Raw genomic sequence first — 18,495 nt, 5'->3', positions numbered from 1 at the left:
ATATTGTAAAGTATTATCATTCCAATAATGATTTACTTCTCTGATATAACTGAGGAATGAGATGTTTCACATATTTCTATGTGTAAAATTTTAGCTAACTTGAAATGCCAAAACATTTTTATTTTAAATATTCTGGACTGAAATCTTTCAAAACGCATTACATACTCTCTGAGTATAATAAACATTATTTAACATCATAGGAGACAATGTTGTACAAAAGAGTATTCAATTTGTACCCTAGTAAAAGGGCAACTAGGTGGAATACTGGATAGAAAGTTAGGCCTGGAATCAGGCAGACATCTTCAGATCTGGTCTCAGAGACTTACTAGCTGTGTGCCCTTGATAAAGTTTCTTAACTCTTCCTTGGTTTCCTCATCTGTAAAATGAACTAGAAAAGAAATTGGCAAACTACTTCAGTATCTCTATCAAAAAAATCTTAAATGGGGTCATGAAGCATCAAATTAATTGAAAATAACTTTAGTAAGATAACTTGAGTTTCAAATACCAGCTCTGCTACTTATGTATGAAATTGAGTATCCCCTCAGCATCTAAGAATTCTGGGCCTAAATAAAAAAAGGGAAATGAAGATAAACCTCTGACCTTTCTAGTTATAAATCTATAAATTCTATGACTTGTTACTTAAGGATCCTAATCTTGTTAACTCATGTCTAAAAATGGGGAAAGCATTATCACATGGCTAAGAAATGTCAATTAAGTGAAAATGCATATAAAATTTTTTGTAAACCTAAAATTCACTGGGCATGAATGAAAAGGACTCAAGAACAAAGTAGAAAGGAAAACTAACTCTTCTCTCCTTTTCTCCCTCTCTGTCTCTCTCTCCCCTTCTCCTCTTCCTTTCTTTGTTCCCTCCCTCTCTCCTTCCCCTCCTCCTCCTCCCCCACCCCAAACAGGATTTTGGCAAGTAATTTTGATATTTGCATCCAAATATCACATCTATAAATCAGGAACACAACTATTTGGCAGATATAGTGGACTATGCAGCAGATTGGAATTTCCCAAAATATGACATATAGCTATCTATTTATGTATAAGTATCTAGATAGATATACACACATATGGCTATGTATATAGATATATGTGTTTGTATTTTTTTTTAAGTTATGGACTAGATTTACCATGCAAGCTAAATAGGCATGGAAAACTACCTTTAATACAAATCAGAAGTTTCTGGGTAATTTTAAATTTTGAAGAGCTACTTAGATTATTATGAGGTTAAATGACATTCCCAGCATCACAAAAATGTTATGGACCAAAGGCATGGCTTGAATCCAGGTCTTCTTTACTGAAGATATGACATAAATATCAATAATTGCTCTTGAAAAATCTGTATAATTCAGGATCATCAACATAAACATCACTTTTTGTTCTGTCATAAAGCCAAGAAACTCCAAGAGATTATTTAGATCCACAGGCCAATTTGTCTCTAACTCAGTTAAAATGGCTTCTAACTTCTAGACTTTAATACTTATAGTTCTCATTTCTTCCTCTGATATTATTATGTTCTTCCCCAATGTTTTGCTTCATACATACAACTATTTGACCTAAAGATAGCGATCCTCTGTGCTGAATAAATGCATGTCTTTGTGATAGCTGCCTAAGCCTGTGTCTATCACTAGATGCTGGGAATACAAAAAGGTATGAGATATGTTCTATTCTTCTAAAGAATAGCAATCAATTGTTTTAGTTTAGAGAAAGGAGCAGTCAGGTAGCACAGGGTATAGAACCTGGGCCCTGGAGTCAGGGAGACCTGATTTAGATTCTTAGTAGTGTTGTGACACTGGGCAAGTCACTGCCTAGCCCCTCCCATCTCCCCCTTATGGGGCAATGTTCTATATTGTTAAAGTTATCCATTATAATTGAATTGCTCCAAAGGGGAGGAACTATTTGTTTTTATGTTTTTAATTTTTTTTTCACTTAAGTGTTTTTTCCCCTCCCAGTTTCAAAATCTTTTCTCCCTCTTTTCCCCACTGAAGTCTATCTCTATCTTTCTCTGTCTACACACACACACACAAAATCATGCAAAACACATTTCTGCATTAGCCTGTTTTTGTTGGGGGAGAGGAAATTGTTGGCATTTTTTGGTATCCCTAATGCTTAGCACAATATCTGGAATATAGTTAACCCACTTTTAAAAAATGCTTATTGACTGATGTTAGAAGTCTGAATGTTTTACAATATCTTTTAATAATTTACATTATTACAAATATTTAGGCATCTATATAATATAACAAATAAACAAGAGAATCACTTAGCCTAGTCCTGGGTCTGCCAATAATTATAAGATTCTAAGCAAAGGTCTATGTTTCTGTATTGCTAAGATATAGATATAAGGCTTAACTTTTAAAGAGCCTCTGAATTTTAAAATCCAATGACTCTGAAATGCTGCTCAGATAAGGGCTGGAAAACAGTAAGTAGCAACCTCAAGATAGCTTTGAGATAGGTCTCAGGAGCTTGCCACTAGGTTTATGCAATCAATTAAGCACTCTTCCTCAAGGCTAAATCAATACCTTTGAAGATGGCACAGAGTCTCAATGGCTGCTCTGATCTCAATGGTAAAACTTGTCTCATATATAAAGACACTCCCCTTTGTTCCCCTCTCCCAAAATCTGGCTTCAACTTATCTTTCCAGACTGATTTCACATCACTCAGCTTCATATAAGTGTTCTATGTTCTGGCCAAACAGAAGGGAGCTTGAAGTTCTTAGAATCCAACATTCCATCTTCTATTGCTTTTGAAGAGGCTATATAGCCTATGCCTAAAATGACTTTCCTTCCTCTCTTCAACCTCTTGGAATCCCTAGTTCCCTTTAAGGCCCATCTCAGCTGATACTTCCCTGCTTCAGGCCTTTCCAGACCTCTCCACTCTCCACATTTGTTAACTATTCTCCTTCACTCCCACATTACATTGTATTTACCAACTTGTGCATATATAATCTCAAAATCTAAACTTCTCAAAGGCAAAGTTTTGGTCTCAACTATTCAAAGTTTTTGCTTACATATAAATAGGGGCTTAATAAATACTGTTCCACTAAATTAAACATAAAAAAAAAAAAAAATCAACTCTTGGGATTAATTTTATCTTAAAACAGTACTTGTTTCTCCCAAGGATTAGTATTCTATGCCAAAGATAAGGTTTGTGGGGAAGGCTATAGAGGCAAAAATCTGCTTATACTGTTTATTCTAAATACATTCCATATAAGATTACAATTTTATTTTTAGTCCTGACTACTACACAAACCTGAAGACTTTCCCATCTCATAGCTAACTAAATATTTAGGAGTTCTACATAGCTTATCTTTTTGCAATAGTTCAGTGGACACAATCTTGGAACTTGTTTAAAATACAACCTGAATGCCAAATCAGGCACAAGACTCAAAACTCTTTCACTTTGAAGAATGTATAATTGTATATCTATATTGCCTTCCTTCAAATGTTATCTGGCCTTTGCATTTTTCATCACTGATTTTTCTCTTAAGACAGACAAATTCAGAGATACTCAGACATCTTTTTAGCTTCCTTCCAACATTTAGAATTAATATTCTTTTAAAATTCCAAAATAAGTATCTTCCTATATAAAATAGATCTTGAATTTAACATTTATTAAGTGCCTACTGTGTGACAGGATCCAGTGAGAAAACATTTATATGAATAATTATTACAAAATCCATTCTACAAGAAATCTGATGAGAAGGAAAAAGTATAGGGAAGAGGAAAAGGCTAAGAGGAAAGGAAGGAGAGGGATCACTTTCATTAGGGAAAATTTTGTCAGAGAAGTAATAGGGCCTTAAAGTAGAATCTCACAGAGGTGAAGGAGCAGAGTACACTAGGTAAACAAGAATGGGAATAGGGACCAGGGTTACTGAAAGGGACATCCTTTTTAGAAGCCTTTATCTAGGATGTAAACAACACATTAAAAAAATAAATACTCCTGACACTAATTTTCTTTTCATCTTTAACACCTTCCCTGTACCTCTTCTTTCTAGTTTTAGTGTTTTGAGAAAGAAACCCCTTATTATCTTTCTAAGTTGCCTGATTAAGTCCCAACTTTTAGTCTCCAGGCTGGAGTAAATCTAAATGGAGAACATAACCAATGATGGCAATATTTCCTTAAGACTATCTTGTTGGTATTCCTCAATGTCTCAGACTGGGTGTGACAGCAAGAAAATCTGTGCATGGCATTTTAGCAACAGTAATAAAAGATGAATCAGAAAAATAATAATGCGAAGAAAAATAAGACCAGATCAAAAAAGGCTTTTCTCTTTTTGGTTAAGGAAAGAAAGAGCAAGACGGGGATGTTTTCCAGGAAAAACAAAGCCAAGCAGCGATGCTCATTCTATTTCTTACCAGGTACTTCAAAAGATTTGTAATTTTGTTTGTTGTGTTAAACTCTCCACTGACTCAAGTTGCAGCCCCTCCAAGCCTTACTGGAGTTGTTATGACCATAAGTTTATGTGGTCAAAAATATTTATCCTTCTGGGGATGAGCCTCTCTGCAATTAACTAGGCTGGAACTCTAAATACTGGAAAAACCTTTCCAGAAAATCCTATTAAAGAAGAGTTTTTGAAACAAAGTGAGAATAATTTATCTTGGTAGCCAAGAGGTTCCACCATGGCAAAGGGGGCTTACCTACCTTACTGCTTTATCAAAAATAAGAGTTCCAATCATATTAAGGTAAATTCTGATACAGAAGACAGGACAGAGGCTAAATCACAAAGCTACTCTCAGGCATCTGCATACACAAACCTGTAGATCTTACAAACCCCTTACCCTTTTATGACTTAACTGGGGAAGAAATGAAGTGGCTTCCTGTTTGTGGGTTAGCTCTGGTAGTGCACAAGAGGCTGCTAGCAGAGAACCTGAGCTCCCCATATTCTTCTAAGGTTTCCAAGCTAGCCAGACCTGGCTGAGCCAGAGGGAGAGTTCTCAGGTTCAAGGAGACTTCTTCGCTTCAAGAAGAAAAAAAAAAAAAAAAAAAAAAAAAAAAAAAGGAAACTGCTTTGGAAATGGTAACAAAGGTAATTCATGTTCTAAAAGCTGGCCAGGGAATCTTCAAAATCTCTCTTTACAATTGATCAAATTTTCACCAATCCTTCCCAGTCCCTTTCTCATTCAGAGAGCTAAATTTGAAACCAGAAGGCTTCTTTTCAAGTCTTATCTCCTCTGCTTATTTGCATGAATTTCTTATCTCTCTGCCACAAAGTTTTTATCTGTTTAAAAAAAAAAAAAATGGTATTCAACTTAAGGACCTCTAATTTCCAGTTCTTAAACACATCAAATTCATTTGAATGCCATTTATTAGGGAGTTACCTATGGTAAGGTACAGTGCTAACTGCCATAGATACAAATTGAAATATTCATAATGTTGAGATAGAAGACATCCCAACAGAAGATCCCATTAGGATCCCCAGGTAGGTGTCACAGGTATGTCAAAAGAATTCAGGAACTGTTTCCAAGTTAGCAGGCAAAGATTTATTGATGCTACTAACAACAGAATAAGTTCCAAAAGAAATTAGCAAAGAACCCAGAGCAGGAAGATAAATATATAGAGAAAAGTTAGAGAAACAAGGTGTTTCATGTCACTGATATGTTAATGTTATGGCTTACAAGTGGAACTGCTGAGTGGTCTGGTGCACTTGACTTTGTGCCCACAATTCTCTGGGCAGAGCTTAGGAATGGGGGGAAGGAGGAGGATGGGATGGAGAGAGAGAGAGGGATGATGGAAAGGGGCTTAGGAAAGGAAAAAGGAGGAGGCTGATCACAGGACAAAAGTCCTGGTTACTCCCAGTCTCTTCTAGCTTCTCTCAGAGTTTTCTCTCCAATGTTACATCTATGTCCAAGTCAATTCAAGGCCATACTGAGGCAGTGGAGTAAGAGGTTCTTTTTTCCTCTATCCCCAACCATATGAGGCTATCCAAGCATTAACCTAAAAGGGAGTCTCTAAAGCTTTTTAATATTATCATTAGGCAGTAAAATTTACACTTGGAGTGAAGGGAAGCAAAGAAAGGAGAAGTAAAGCAAGGAGAGAATGGTTTATCCACTATATCACCTAGCTACCCATGGAACTTTCAAGGCAAAATAACCCATCTCATTTTATTTTGATTTGTATTTTTATTATTTTTTATTTGGAACATTTTTTCATATGGTTGCTAATTGTTTAAGATTTTTTCCCTATAGAAAAGCCTGTTTATATCATTTGTTCATTTATTTATTGTGGAATTACTCTTCTTCTTATATATTTGAAACAATACCCTAAAAAATTTAGATGTCAAACTTGTTGGTTGTTTTTTCTAGGGTTTTTTTTCCCCTCCAGATTTTTTTTTCTGACAGCACTGTATTTGATAAATATAAGAGCACACAAACAGAAGAGATAGGAGTCAAACTCATATACCAATCTACTCTATATAAAACTGCAGAGTCTTAGAGTAAAACAATGAGGTTACCACTTCCACTAAAAAAAAAAAAAAAAAAATCAAACCTAGTTTCTAAATTAGCATAATTATATAATACAGAATCCATTTCAAATTATTAGTCATAGTATATGAATAAGGATAAAGACAGACATGTTATTTCAATGATTTAGAGGAGCAATCCATGAACCTTTTGGTCTCAGGACCTCAAAAGCTTTTATTTATGTAGGTTATATATATATATATATATATATATATATATATATATATATATATATATATATCTTAATATTAACTACTGGAAATTAAAGTTGATATTTATAAAATGTATATTTATTAATTCACTTAAAAATAACAATAAAGCCAAAACTTGTTCACAAAAAATATCATGAAAAATATAATTTCCCCTCAAAAAATAAATGAAAAGAACAGAATCATTTTATATTTTTTACAAATCTAACATCTGTCTTCATAGAAGCCTCAAATCTGCTTCTGCATTCAATCTGTTGGGATATGTTGTTTTGACTAAAGTATATGAAGAAAATCTGGCCTCACACAGATTTGTGGTTGGAAACAGGAGTGGTATTTTAAATAGGTAAACAACATCTTAGTATTATCATGAAATAGTTTTGACCTCACAAAGGGACTCAGAGTTCCCTGGGGTCTGGAAATCATACTGTGAAGACCTCTTGACTTAGAGAATGTCCAGATAAGTAAACTTCCTTAACCAATATAGATTAGGACTTTCTCTATCACTTATAAACTTAGTTAACTGGGGCACAAACTAGTTAAGTTGTTATACATTATTATGTCATAAATAGTATTTAAATCAAATCTTCCCAGGTACAAGATTACTGACTCCACAATGTCTTTCATATTTAATAACACAAACTTTAATTTGAGAGGGCTACCTTTGGGAGTGGGAAACTGGCTGGAATCTCATGAGCCTGTTCAACCCCTGACTTCTTCACTCTGGCCACAAGACTGTCAGTGATCATGGTTTGTTTTATGATGTGGAAGCTTGACCACTAGAAACCACAGCTCTGACCACAACTATGTGTTTCCTGTAAACAGCCATTGGTGTATTCCTCCCAGACCTCCATTGTAAAGAAAGGCTTACCTAGGCCAGCCATTCTTTATCCATCTTCCTCCCACTTCTATCCCTCCCCCTTTTACCTTATTTTTTAAGTATTGTGCTTCTCCTGCTAAAACATATGCTCCTCAAGAGCATATTTAATACATGTTTGTCAATTAAGAGATTAGAATGTGAGTTCCTTGAAGGTGTGTGAGGACATTGTTTTTGCCTTTTTTTGTATCCAGAGCACTTAAGACAGAAGCTGGAATATAGTAGGCCCTTAATAAATACTTAATGACCAACTGACTTCATCATATAGCTATTTTTTTAATGGAGGCAGTATTTGTGTAAGTCAGCCCTATAACCATTACACCAAAATGACAACTATATTGGCTGTTTAAGTCAATTAAAAAAAATTAATCTTTATTGGCAAGGGGAAGGGGAATGGAAAGGAAAAGAATAAACATTTATTAAGCACTTATCAGGCACGGTGCCCAAGCAATATCATCTCATTTGATCCTTGCAACAACCCTTCACTATAGGTACTATTATTATCCCCGTTTTACAGCCAAGGAAATAAGAGTCAGACAGGTAAAGTAATTTGCCCAAAGTGACAAAGCTAATAAGTGTCTGAGGCTGGATTTGAATTTGGGGCTTCTTAACTCTATATGTAAGGCTCTATCCACAGTATCATTAGGTTAATAACAGCTGTCAACAAATAGAGAAGGCAGAGGTATAATCTTGTCCAGATCATTATTGTTCTGGGATGTCGTAATACATTAACTCAGTATAACATCACTAATCTCTACTGTAGCATCACCCAAGTTATAAATCAAATTGGACATGACCTGACCACAATAGTAAAAAAATACTGATAAAGTTAACTCCTAAACATCCTTCTACATATCATCCCATGTTACAGTATGGCTTTTATGACACTAACTACCTCCTGAGACAATTTTATCTAATGTCATGCTTTCACAGAACCAACTACCATTAAAGAAGGGTAATTCTACAACATGTGATTAAGCACCAAGACATGTTGCACAAATAAGTATTAATAAAGAAAAGTGACATATTGGCTCACAAATTTTGCCAAGTGTATTTCATGTCTACCTAGATAGGCTGAAAAAAATAGCTGCATTTTTTTTTTTAAAGACCTTGATTTTAGCCTTAGGAAAAACAGTAAAATGGAATATGTCAGTGATTTCCTCAATCTCATAGAGAGGTGATGCTTTTCAGATTTAGGGAAAATTAAATGAAAGACCACCAGTGAAAATTACAAGAGTGTATTTTTCTATCCCAAGGGATCTTTGCTCAGTTTTCCCCCTATTTTGCTTAAAAGAAAAAAATAAATATCAATTTCCAGGGCATTTGGTCAAGACCACACAACAAATGAGGGCAATGGTGCCTGGCTGGGCAGCTATCCCAGATACAACACTAACCCAGCTCTGCCTTATGCTATAATCACTAGACCTCATATTTATATCATTTTCTGGACGAGCAAAATGGAAAGGCTTTATTTAAACTGTGTTGGGAAATCACTCTGTTTTGGAATATGATTACTTGTACCAATATGTGTTCCCAAGTCCACTGACTAGGAATTTTTTTTTTTTAAAGAATACCATCATTAGGAATAATGTTCCTAGTACCATTAGATCTTTTGATACAGACCTATTGACTCTAAATTGGGCAAACACAACTTTTCAAAAACCATTATCTTGTTTCATTCTGCACCGTGAAGGAAACAACTTACCTATGTCATGCATCTCTTAATACTAGGACTATCACACAGTAGGGCAGACAGGTGGCATGAGGATAGAATTCCAGGCCTGGAGTCAGGAGTCTTCTTAGAGTCATCTTCCTGAGTCCAAATCTGGCCTCAGGCACTGTATCACACTGAGCAAGTCATTAAACTCTGTTTGCCTCATTTCCTCATCTAAAATATGAGCTGAAGAAAAAAAATTGGCAAACACTCCAATATTTTGGGGGGAAAAAATCCCCAAATGGGATCATGAAGAGTTGCATACAAATTGAAAAACAGAAATCTATGCAAATACATAAAAATGCTAATCTTACTGATAGTTTTCTATAATTTGGAATGTTAACCTCAAAATGAAGTAACAATGAACTTGAAGCTATTTTAACTTTCTTTTTTTTTTTTAATTAATTTTATAATTATAACTTTTTTTGGACAGTACATATGCATGGGTAATTTTTACAACATTATCCCTTGCACTCACTTCTGTTCTGAATTTTCCCCTCCTTTCCTCCACCCCCTCCCCTAGATGGCAGGAAGTCCCATACGTGTTAAATATGTTATAGCATATCCTAGGTACAATATATATGTGCAGAACCAAATTTCTTGTTGCATAGGAAGAATTGGATTCAGAAGGTAAAGATAATCTGGGATGAAAAACAAAAATGCAAACAGTTTACACTCATTTCCCAGTTTTCCTTCTATGGGTATAGCTGATTCTATCCATCATTAATCAATTGGAACTGAATTAGATCTTCTCTTTGTTGAAGACATCCACTTCCATCAGAATATTAGAAACGCTAGCCTTGGCAATAAGAGTCAAGAAAGAGATTAACTGACTTTCAAATGGACTGGGTAAAACAAATAAAATATGTTGCTGATTCCCTTATTTAATTGGAGGATGAAAGGGAACAAAAAAAAAAAAACCTTCCAATCTGATTCATATACTAATACTATACTATATTATATACTATTATGAGAACATGCAAGAAAGAAGTCCATAATAAACTAGTCATTGGCCGTGTTGCTGAAACAGGTTCCTTCAAAACTCAGCTCAACAGCCACCTTCTTTAGGTGGTCTTTGTGACCTCCAAGTTGTTAAGAGTTCTCTATTACTATTATTATTTTTTATTTATTTATAACTTGTCCTTACTTTTTTACAAATGTGTTGTCTCCCTCCAATAAAAGCTAATTCCTTGATGAACATTTTATTTTTGTGTCCCCCTTGTACCTAGCATAATGTCTACTACATAAATTAAAATAGTCACAGAATTTAATATCAGTCAAAGCATAAAATATGGATAATAAACAAGGTCACGTGAAATTTTAACAAGAAGTGAATAGGGGCAAAAGGGGCACAAGTTTTTGGCTATTTTTCAGTTGTGTGATTAACACAAAATGTGTAAACTCTCTCCACCAAAGTAGAAGGGCAATGTATCTGTAAACTCTAGTCTTGGAGTGACTTCTCCATGATTATATAATTAGTATGACAACTAAGTCTAGTCCTCTACTTGCCAAGATGCTTTTCATAAAGTAAATACAAGCTCAATATCACAGAGAACTGGAAGAGAGGAGTCACAACCAATATGTAAGGCATTATTTGTTCCAAATAAACAGTTCTAGTGGAAGAAGAAAGGAAGTAATATTATAAAAACCTCAGAATAGAAACAGTATGTAAAGCATTTAGGAAAGGTTATAGTTATGGAAGCCTAAGATATAGTTACAGGATTATAAGATGGAATAACTGATTAGACAAAGGACATGGATAATATTTTCCTAATAAAATTTAAAAATTGACAAAGATAAATTAGTGGAGCAACAGGAAGTATGAACTACCAAACCCTCTGCAGGAAATCTTAGGTACTTTTAGCAAAGCATCTGTTAAATTCCTGACTTGCTTCCCAGGCAATTTCATTAGCCAGAAGATAGAGGAAACAGGCATTTGGGTCTCTGGATTCAATTCTGACCAACAAGAAAGAAACTGTTCGTGATATGGAAGTGATGGGACCTTTGGGAGAAAGTGATCACTTCAAGTTGGAATGATTCATCATGAAGGAAGGGAATGCTGTGCATGGAGCATACTCTGGAGTCTAGAATTCACAATGGCAGGCTTCAAAAAATTGAGAGAAAAGATAGAAATTATCCCAAGGGAAAGATACTCATAAAGAAAATATGGCTCAAGAGAAATGTAAGCCTTAGGGGGTAGGGGTGGGGGGAGGAAGAGAATGTGATTCCAACCACATAGTCTCAAAAGATCCCAATGAAGGAGAAATTTTCAGAAATAAATATAGCTTCACAAGGAGATGATGGGGTTAGAGTTCAAAAAAACAAGTATAAAATGATGAAAAGAGGAACATACAAACAAGCTTAATGCACTAATCTGTACTTATTATACTGTTCTTATTATATAAATTGCTATAGGGATGGTTTCATTTATTCTGAACAGCTAGCATAGTACCTGGCATACTGTGCACTTTATAAATGCTTACTGATTGACTGATCACCTTACATAACGCATATGTATCATAAACTTCCAATAAAAAAGCAGGCACTTCTATTATACACATTTTACAGATTAAGGAACTGAAGCAAATAAAGGTTAAGTAAGTGTAGTATTTGATATTCCTGGTTCAAATTCAGTCACTTATCTACTATGCAAACTAGATGCCTATGATCCACCTCCATTCTGAGCACTTCCAATGTTCAGAGGCAAGCTAAATGCTTCACTTACTGCCCTCAGAAGTATAAAGGCAGCTCAGTGGATAGACCAAGAGTTCTAATCTGGTCTCAGACAACAGGAGCTATGTGACTGGGCAATTCATTTAACCCAATGGACCTCAGTTTCTTCCTTTGTAAAATGAGGTGGAAAAAGAAATGGCAAACTACTTCACTATCTCTGCCAACTGAGCACAACTGAAATGAATAAACAACTATAAAATAACATGTTGGTCAAATGTTGTTAGTATTTTGTCCAGTTCTAGGCAAAACACAGCATCCAAAGGCAATAAAAATGATAAAAATCCTGAAAAAAAAGGTGAAAGGAACAACACAGCATCCAAAGGCAATAAAAATGATAAAAATCCTGAAAAAAAAGGTGAAAGGAACAACAGTTGGAAGAATTGGGAATGTTTAGTTTGGATCAGAAAAGACCTAGTGGGAATAGGCTTGCTGTTCACATATTTTAGAGTTATGTGATAAAGGGATTAGATTTATTCCATACTGCTCTACAGGGCAAAAGTTAGAGGGAGCAAATTTTACCACAACATAAGGAAAAACTTTCCAATAATTAATATTACCCCACAATGACTCAATAAACAATGATTCAAGGAAGAAGGAACTACACAGTATACAAAGAAGTCAAGAGGCAGAGTGACAATTCATCAAGAATATTACAGAAAGAAAAGTTGGAGCAGGTGACCTTTAAATTCCTTCCCAACTCTAAGAACCTACAATTGAAAAATCAAAGGACATTTAATGAAAGTGGATGTTCTTTGTTACATAAGTACTTTCCCAAATCTCTAGCAAAAAAAATCTCTACATCTGCTACTACAAGTTCTTTCTTCTGAGTTAATATTTATTAATTATCTACTATGTACAGTGCCTACACTGTACTAAAAGACAAGCCTTTTATATGTAAAAGATGTGCTCCATGAACATGTATGAAAAAAAGCTTTATCCAGGTACAATTGGCAGAAGGAAATTATTATACAAGTACAAATGGGAGGACAAAGAAAAAGAGTAAAAGTAAAGTTTCCTAGCAGCAAGGCTGGCTAGGGCTAAGTAGGGATTTATCCATCTCTAAGGTCCTTGACTGAATCACTCTTATAACAGGTTTGTTTCAAAAGTTAAAAAAAATAATAATAATAATAATTCCTCTATCAGCATTTCTACTTCTGAAGGGGGAAAAAATTTTCATCAATCAATCCATCTATGGATAAATTTTACCTACCATCATTTTCCTTCCTTACGTGTTCCCTATTGATTCAGAAAAACAATTATTAGATGTTCATGAGCAACTGAAAAGACAATTTTAAACTAAAAGGCATAAAAAAAGAGGCAAAGATTATTAAATTTAACATATGGATACACCAGACCATGTTAATTAATATAGTAAGGTTAAACCCACACCAAAAAATTCTTAGGAGAAGAAGCCTTTTAAAAGATGAAAATGAAAAAAAAAAAAAAAAAAAAACCACAATTAAACAATTTAAAGGATATAAATCACATCTTGAGGTTGCATGATCTCCAAATGAACCCCCACTGATCTACTAGATTATTTGGATAATATCTCTTTGGGGATTATATGACAAAAATATAGTTTACTTATGCTAAACAAAATCAGCAATAAAGAATCATATTTAAGTCAGGAAAAAAATAAGCATTTATGAAGTGCCTACTACATACTGGGCACAATTCTTGCTCTCAAGGGACTTATACTCTATATTTCATATACATATACATATATATGTATACACACATATATAAAAACCACAATTTAACTGGGAAATCCCCTGTCCCCTACAAGGTCCCCACATGAGATCATTATACATGTTTATGTTCCTCAAGTTTGGTATGTTAACATGTATACAAAAAAAAAGACATCAAGCAAAAAATGACATGAAGGCAAGAAAACAAGTTCATATCCAATCTTTGACATTTACTAATTGTGTATCTCTAGTCATCTCTTTCAGTTTTCTCATTTGTAAAATGAGGACAATAATAACCCCTTTCATTTTCCATGGTTGCTATGGCAATAAAAGGAAACATTTATAGCAAATTTATAGAAAATGGTGGCCCAAAAAAAGCACATGGCTAACCTGAAAATTTTACATAAATCTTAGTTATTATCATTAACAAAAAGGAAAAGAAATCTCACTAAAATCATTTTGGATATGCCAATTACTAGCTACAAGTTTTCATCAGCTAAGGAATTCAATAAATGTTTGTTGAACTGAATTAATTGCCTACTGAGTGCAAGGCACTGTGCTCAGTTTGTGAGTGCAGAAATAAACACAATACATTTTTGTGTTTTATTATCAAGAAATTTAAATTTAAAAACAAGAAAAGTTGAATGAAAGGTACCTCTGCCATTATTACCTACAAGATCATTAGTATGCCATAACAACTCTTTAAACTTCATTTCAACATCTGGAAAATAAGAAGACCAGTCTCTAAGGTTGCTTCCCATTCTAAATCTTTGACCCAAATGTCCTATGACTTACAATAACAATAATAATAAACCCCAATTGGAGTTTTCTTGATAAAGATACTAGAGTTGTTTGACATTTTCTTCTCTAGCTCATTTAACAGAGGAGGAAACTGAGGGAAACAGGATAAAGTGATTTCCCAGGATCATACAGCTACTACATGTCTGAGGCCATATTTGAATTCAGATCTTCCTGACTCCAGACCTGATGCTATCTACCAGATTATCTAATAAAAGCAAACAATGACAAATGGATAAAAGAGCCTAAGGCTGGCTGTCCTCTTCCTTAATGTGAAAAAGAAGGGATTGGATCCATATCCAGGGACTATAGAATAATAATTCATGACAGAAAGAAGGTAGAATGATTTACTATTACTTTCTGAATTTGGGAAGCAAAAAGTTTCCAGCAGAACAGACGTTTCCCTCAAGATAGGAAAGGTTTCATTTTTTATTTTATACTTTTAACACTTAGTCCAAAGCTTACCACATACTATAGAACATACATAATAAATGAGATATCATATTTCTTTTATTCCAAAGAGAATGACCTTTGGACTGGAAAAAATAGAATAAAAATGGCTTCAAAAGAGTTTAATATAATATAAATATATAGATATAAAAATATAAATATAACAATATAAAGAGTTAATAAAAAGAACAGCTAAATCCAAGAGAGTAACTACATCCAAATGGCCAAATATTATTATTTTTTTAATTAATTTTATAATTATAACTTTTTTTGACAGTACACATGCATAGGTTTGTTTTTTTTTGTTTGTTTGTTTTTTTAACAACATTATTCCTTGTACTCTCTTCTGTCCTGAATTTTTCCCCTCCTTCCCTCCACCCCCTCCCCTAGATGGCAGGCATTCCCATACATATTAAATATCTTATAGTATATCCTAGGTACAATATATATGTGCAGAACCAAATTTTGTTGTTGTTGTTATTGAAAAGGAAGAATTGTATTTGGAAGGTAAAAATAATCTGGGAAGAAAAACAAAACAAAACAAAAATGCTCACAGTTTACACCCATTTCCCAGTGTTCCTTTTCTGGGTGTAGCTGATTCTGTCCATCATTGATCAATTGGAATTGGATTAGCTCTTCTCTACCTTGAAGATATTCACTTCCATCAGAATACATCCTCATGCAGTATCATTGTTGAAGTGTATAGTGATCTCCTAGTTCTGCTCGTTTCACTCAGCATCAGTTGATGTAAGTCTCTCCAAGCCTCTCTGTATTCTTCCTGTTGGTCATTTCTTACAGAACAATAATATTCCATAACATTCATATACCATAGTTTGCCCAACCATTCTCCAATTGATGGGCATCCATTCATTTTCCAGGTTCTAGCCACTACAAAAAGGGCTGCCACAAACATTTTGGCACATACAGGTCTTTAGTATTTCCTTGGGATATAAGCCCAGTAGTAGCACTGCTGGGTCAAAGAGTATGCACATTTTGATAACTTTTGGGGCATAATTCCAGATTGCTCTCCAGAATGGTTGGATTCATTCACAACTCCACCAACAATTCATCAGTGTCCCAGTTTTCCCACAGCCCCTCCAACATTCATTATTATTTTTTCCTGTCATCTTAGCCAATCTGACAGGTGTGTAGTGGTATCTCAGAGTTGTCTTAATTTGCATTTCTCTGATCAATAGTGATTTGGAACACTCTTTCATATGAATGGAAATAGTTTTAATTTCATCATCTGAAAATTGTCTGTTCATATCTTTCAAATGGCCAAATATTATTAAGGAGACTATTATCGATGACATCTTTAAAAAGCAAGAGGAAAAAGGAGAGGTGTCAGGCCAAGCAAAAGGCAAATGTCCCAGTTTTCAAAAGGAAGAAAAAAGAAGAATCTAATGAAACAATGAGCTTGACTTCTACTTCAGTTTTAAAACAAACAAACAAACAAACAAACAAACAAAGATGTGTTACTAAAGGAGTGGTTCTTTAACATCTTGGGACAAGGATAGTGAAGATCACAAAGAAATCAACAATTTTATTAAGGACAGGTTAAACATTTTATTCTGATAAGTTTACCAGTGTAGAAGATTAGGGAATGGTGAACACAAAGCATACCTAGATGTGAGGAAAGTATTTGGCCAAGTCTTTCAGATCTTATTCTTGTAAATAGGAAGTGGAAATGGCTGGATTTAGAACTGTTTGAATAACAATACTCAGAGTCAGTCTCCTGATTTATTCACTCAGAGCTCACCATCAACTTCTAAGGTCCCTTCTAATTTTAGGACCATGTGAACTTGAATGGAAGCCTCTAATGTGGTGCAGTGAATAGAGGATCTGGCCTCAAGTGAGGAAGAACAAAGATCAAATCGAGCTTCTGACTCAGTGCTGGACAAACCTCCTTGCCTCAATTTCCTTCAACTGTGATGTGGTATCTGAAAGCTAAGGTGATCTTAAGCTACATTAAAAGTAGCATATTTTGATTAAAAAGCAAGTAATATTGGCTTACATTCACAAAAGTACCTTTTACTAGGGCAATTCCAAATAACTAAGCATATTATTTAATCAGAATGATGGGCAAATAAAGACAAAATAACTGAAATACCATCTTTTAAGAATACCTTTTCTTTACATTTCCATAATGTCTCTGTAAGGTTTTCTAAGAGAATTTTACTAAAATTATAATATAATTTTATAACAAAAGAAATTCAGAGTATCTTCTCCTTCTGGGGCTATTAATAATTTAAAAACATAAAATATAAAATCTTGAGGCTTTCTTTTTAAAAAATAACAGTATTAATATGCAAAATAAGAGGGATAATAATCCCACTGTACTATTCTTAGTCTGATCACAACTAGAGTAGAGTATGTTCAGTTCTGGGAATAACATTAGAAAGGACACGATCAGAATTATGCAAAAACCATTGGTTTTTAAGGTACATGATACATGTCCTCAAATGACTGGAGGTCTGTTACATTAAGATGGGATTTAATTTGTCCTTTTTGGCTGCAGAAAGCAGAAACAAGAAGAGCAAAGAGAGGCAATTAGGAAATTAAGGCTCACTGTCAGAAAAGGCTTCCTAAAAATTAGAGCTTTCTAAACATGGGATGGAGTGCCTTGAGAAGCAGTGGCTTCTCCTGTGGATTAAGGTAAAGAGAGAGTAAGTGACTAACCCAATGTGTCACAACTAGTAAGTATCTGAGGCGGCATCTGAACTCATGTCTTCATGATTCCAGGCCCACTGGTCCAGGTTGAGAGCCATCTAGCTGCCTCTAAAGACTTGGCTACTCTGATCAATACCATATTCCAAGACAATTCCAAAAGACCTTTGATGAAAAATATTATCTACTTCCAGGGAGAGAACTAGATCTGATTAATTGCAAATGAAGCATACTTTTTCTATCATATGTTTCTTGCCCTTTCTTTTCTTTTTTTTCTCCAATTTAGCTGATATGGAAATATGCTTTTACATGATTTTGCATGTATAAAAATGATATCACATTGCTTGCCTTCTCAAAGGGTGAGAGAGTTAGACAGACAATTTGGAATTCAAAAAAATTTTGTAAATGAATGTTAAAAGTTAAAAAAGAAAACTTAATATCCTCTCAAATTAAAATGGGATCTGATCTTCTGATATAAAGAAAAACAAAGACTATATAGAAAGCTGTCTAAAAGGGCATTCTTCTCAAGCTGTGCTAAAGCATATAAAACATACATAGGACTTCATATTTGAATATGAAGGACTTTTGACTCTAAGAAAATATTTAAGGGAATAATAAATATATTTGCTATTTAAGTTTAATGGAAAAACAAGGATAAATGGTAAATTATAAAAGTTGGTGATTAGTGAGAAAAGTACAGCATTTTATTGCATTTATTTAAATGTTGAACTAATTATTTAATTTCAAGATTGTTTCTTGTTTAAAATACATTGAGCCTAGTTGAGTGAGAAAACATTCTATATTATCAGTCATCCATGCCCATGGACCTAATCATTTGGTTCGCATCCAAGGCATATAACCCAGGTCTTTACTCACCCAGCAACCTAAATAT

At 34.3% G+C, this 18,495-nt stretch overlaps 1 protein-coding gene across 2 annotated transcripts in view; it reads right to left on the bottom strand.

Annotated features, from left to right (window-relative positions):
* The window catches only part of ARHGAP26 (Rho GTPase activating protein 26), a 542,258-nt gene that overhangs the window by 306,066 nt on the left and 217,697 nt on the right, over window positions 1-18,495 (bottom strand). The window lies entirely within an intron of this gene.

This window comes from Sminthopsis crassicaudata, chromosome 2, assembly GCF_048593235.1.
Source record: "Sminthopsis crassicaudata isolate SCR6 chromosome 2, ASM4859323v1, whole genome shotgun sequence".
NCBI classification, from domain to species: domain Eukaryota; kingdom Metazoa; phylum Chordata; class Mammalia; order Dasyuromorphia; family Dasyuridae; genus Sminthopsis; species Sminthopsis crassicaudata.
The sequence above is the reverse complement of the archived record's forward strand: the minus strand, read 5'-3'. Positions and strand labels throughout refer to the sequence as shown.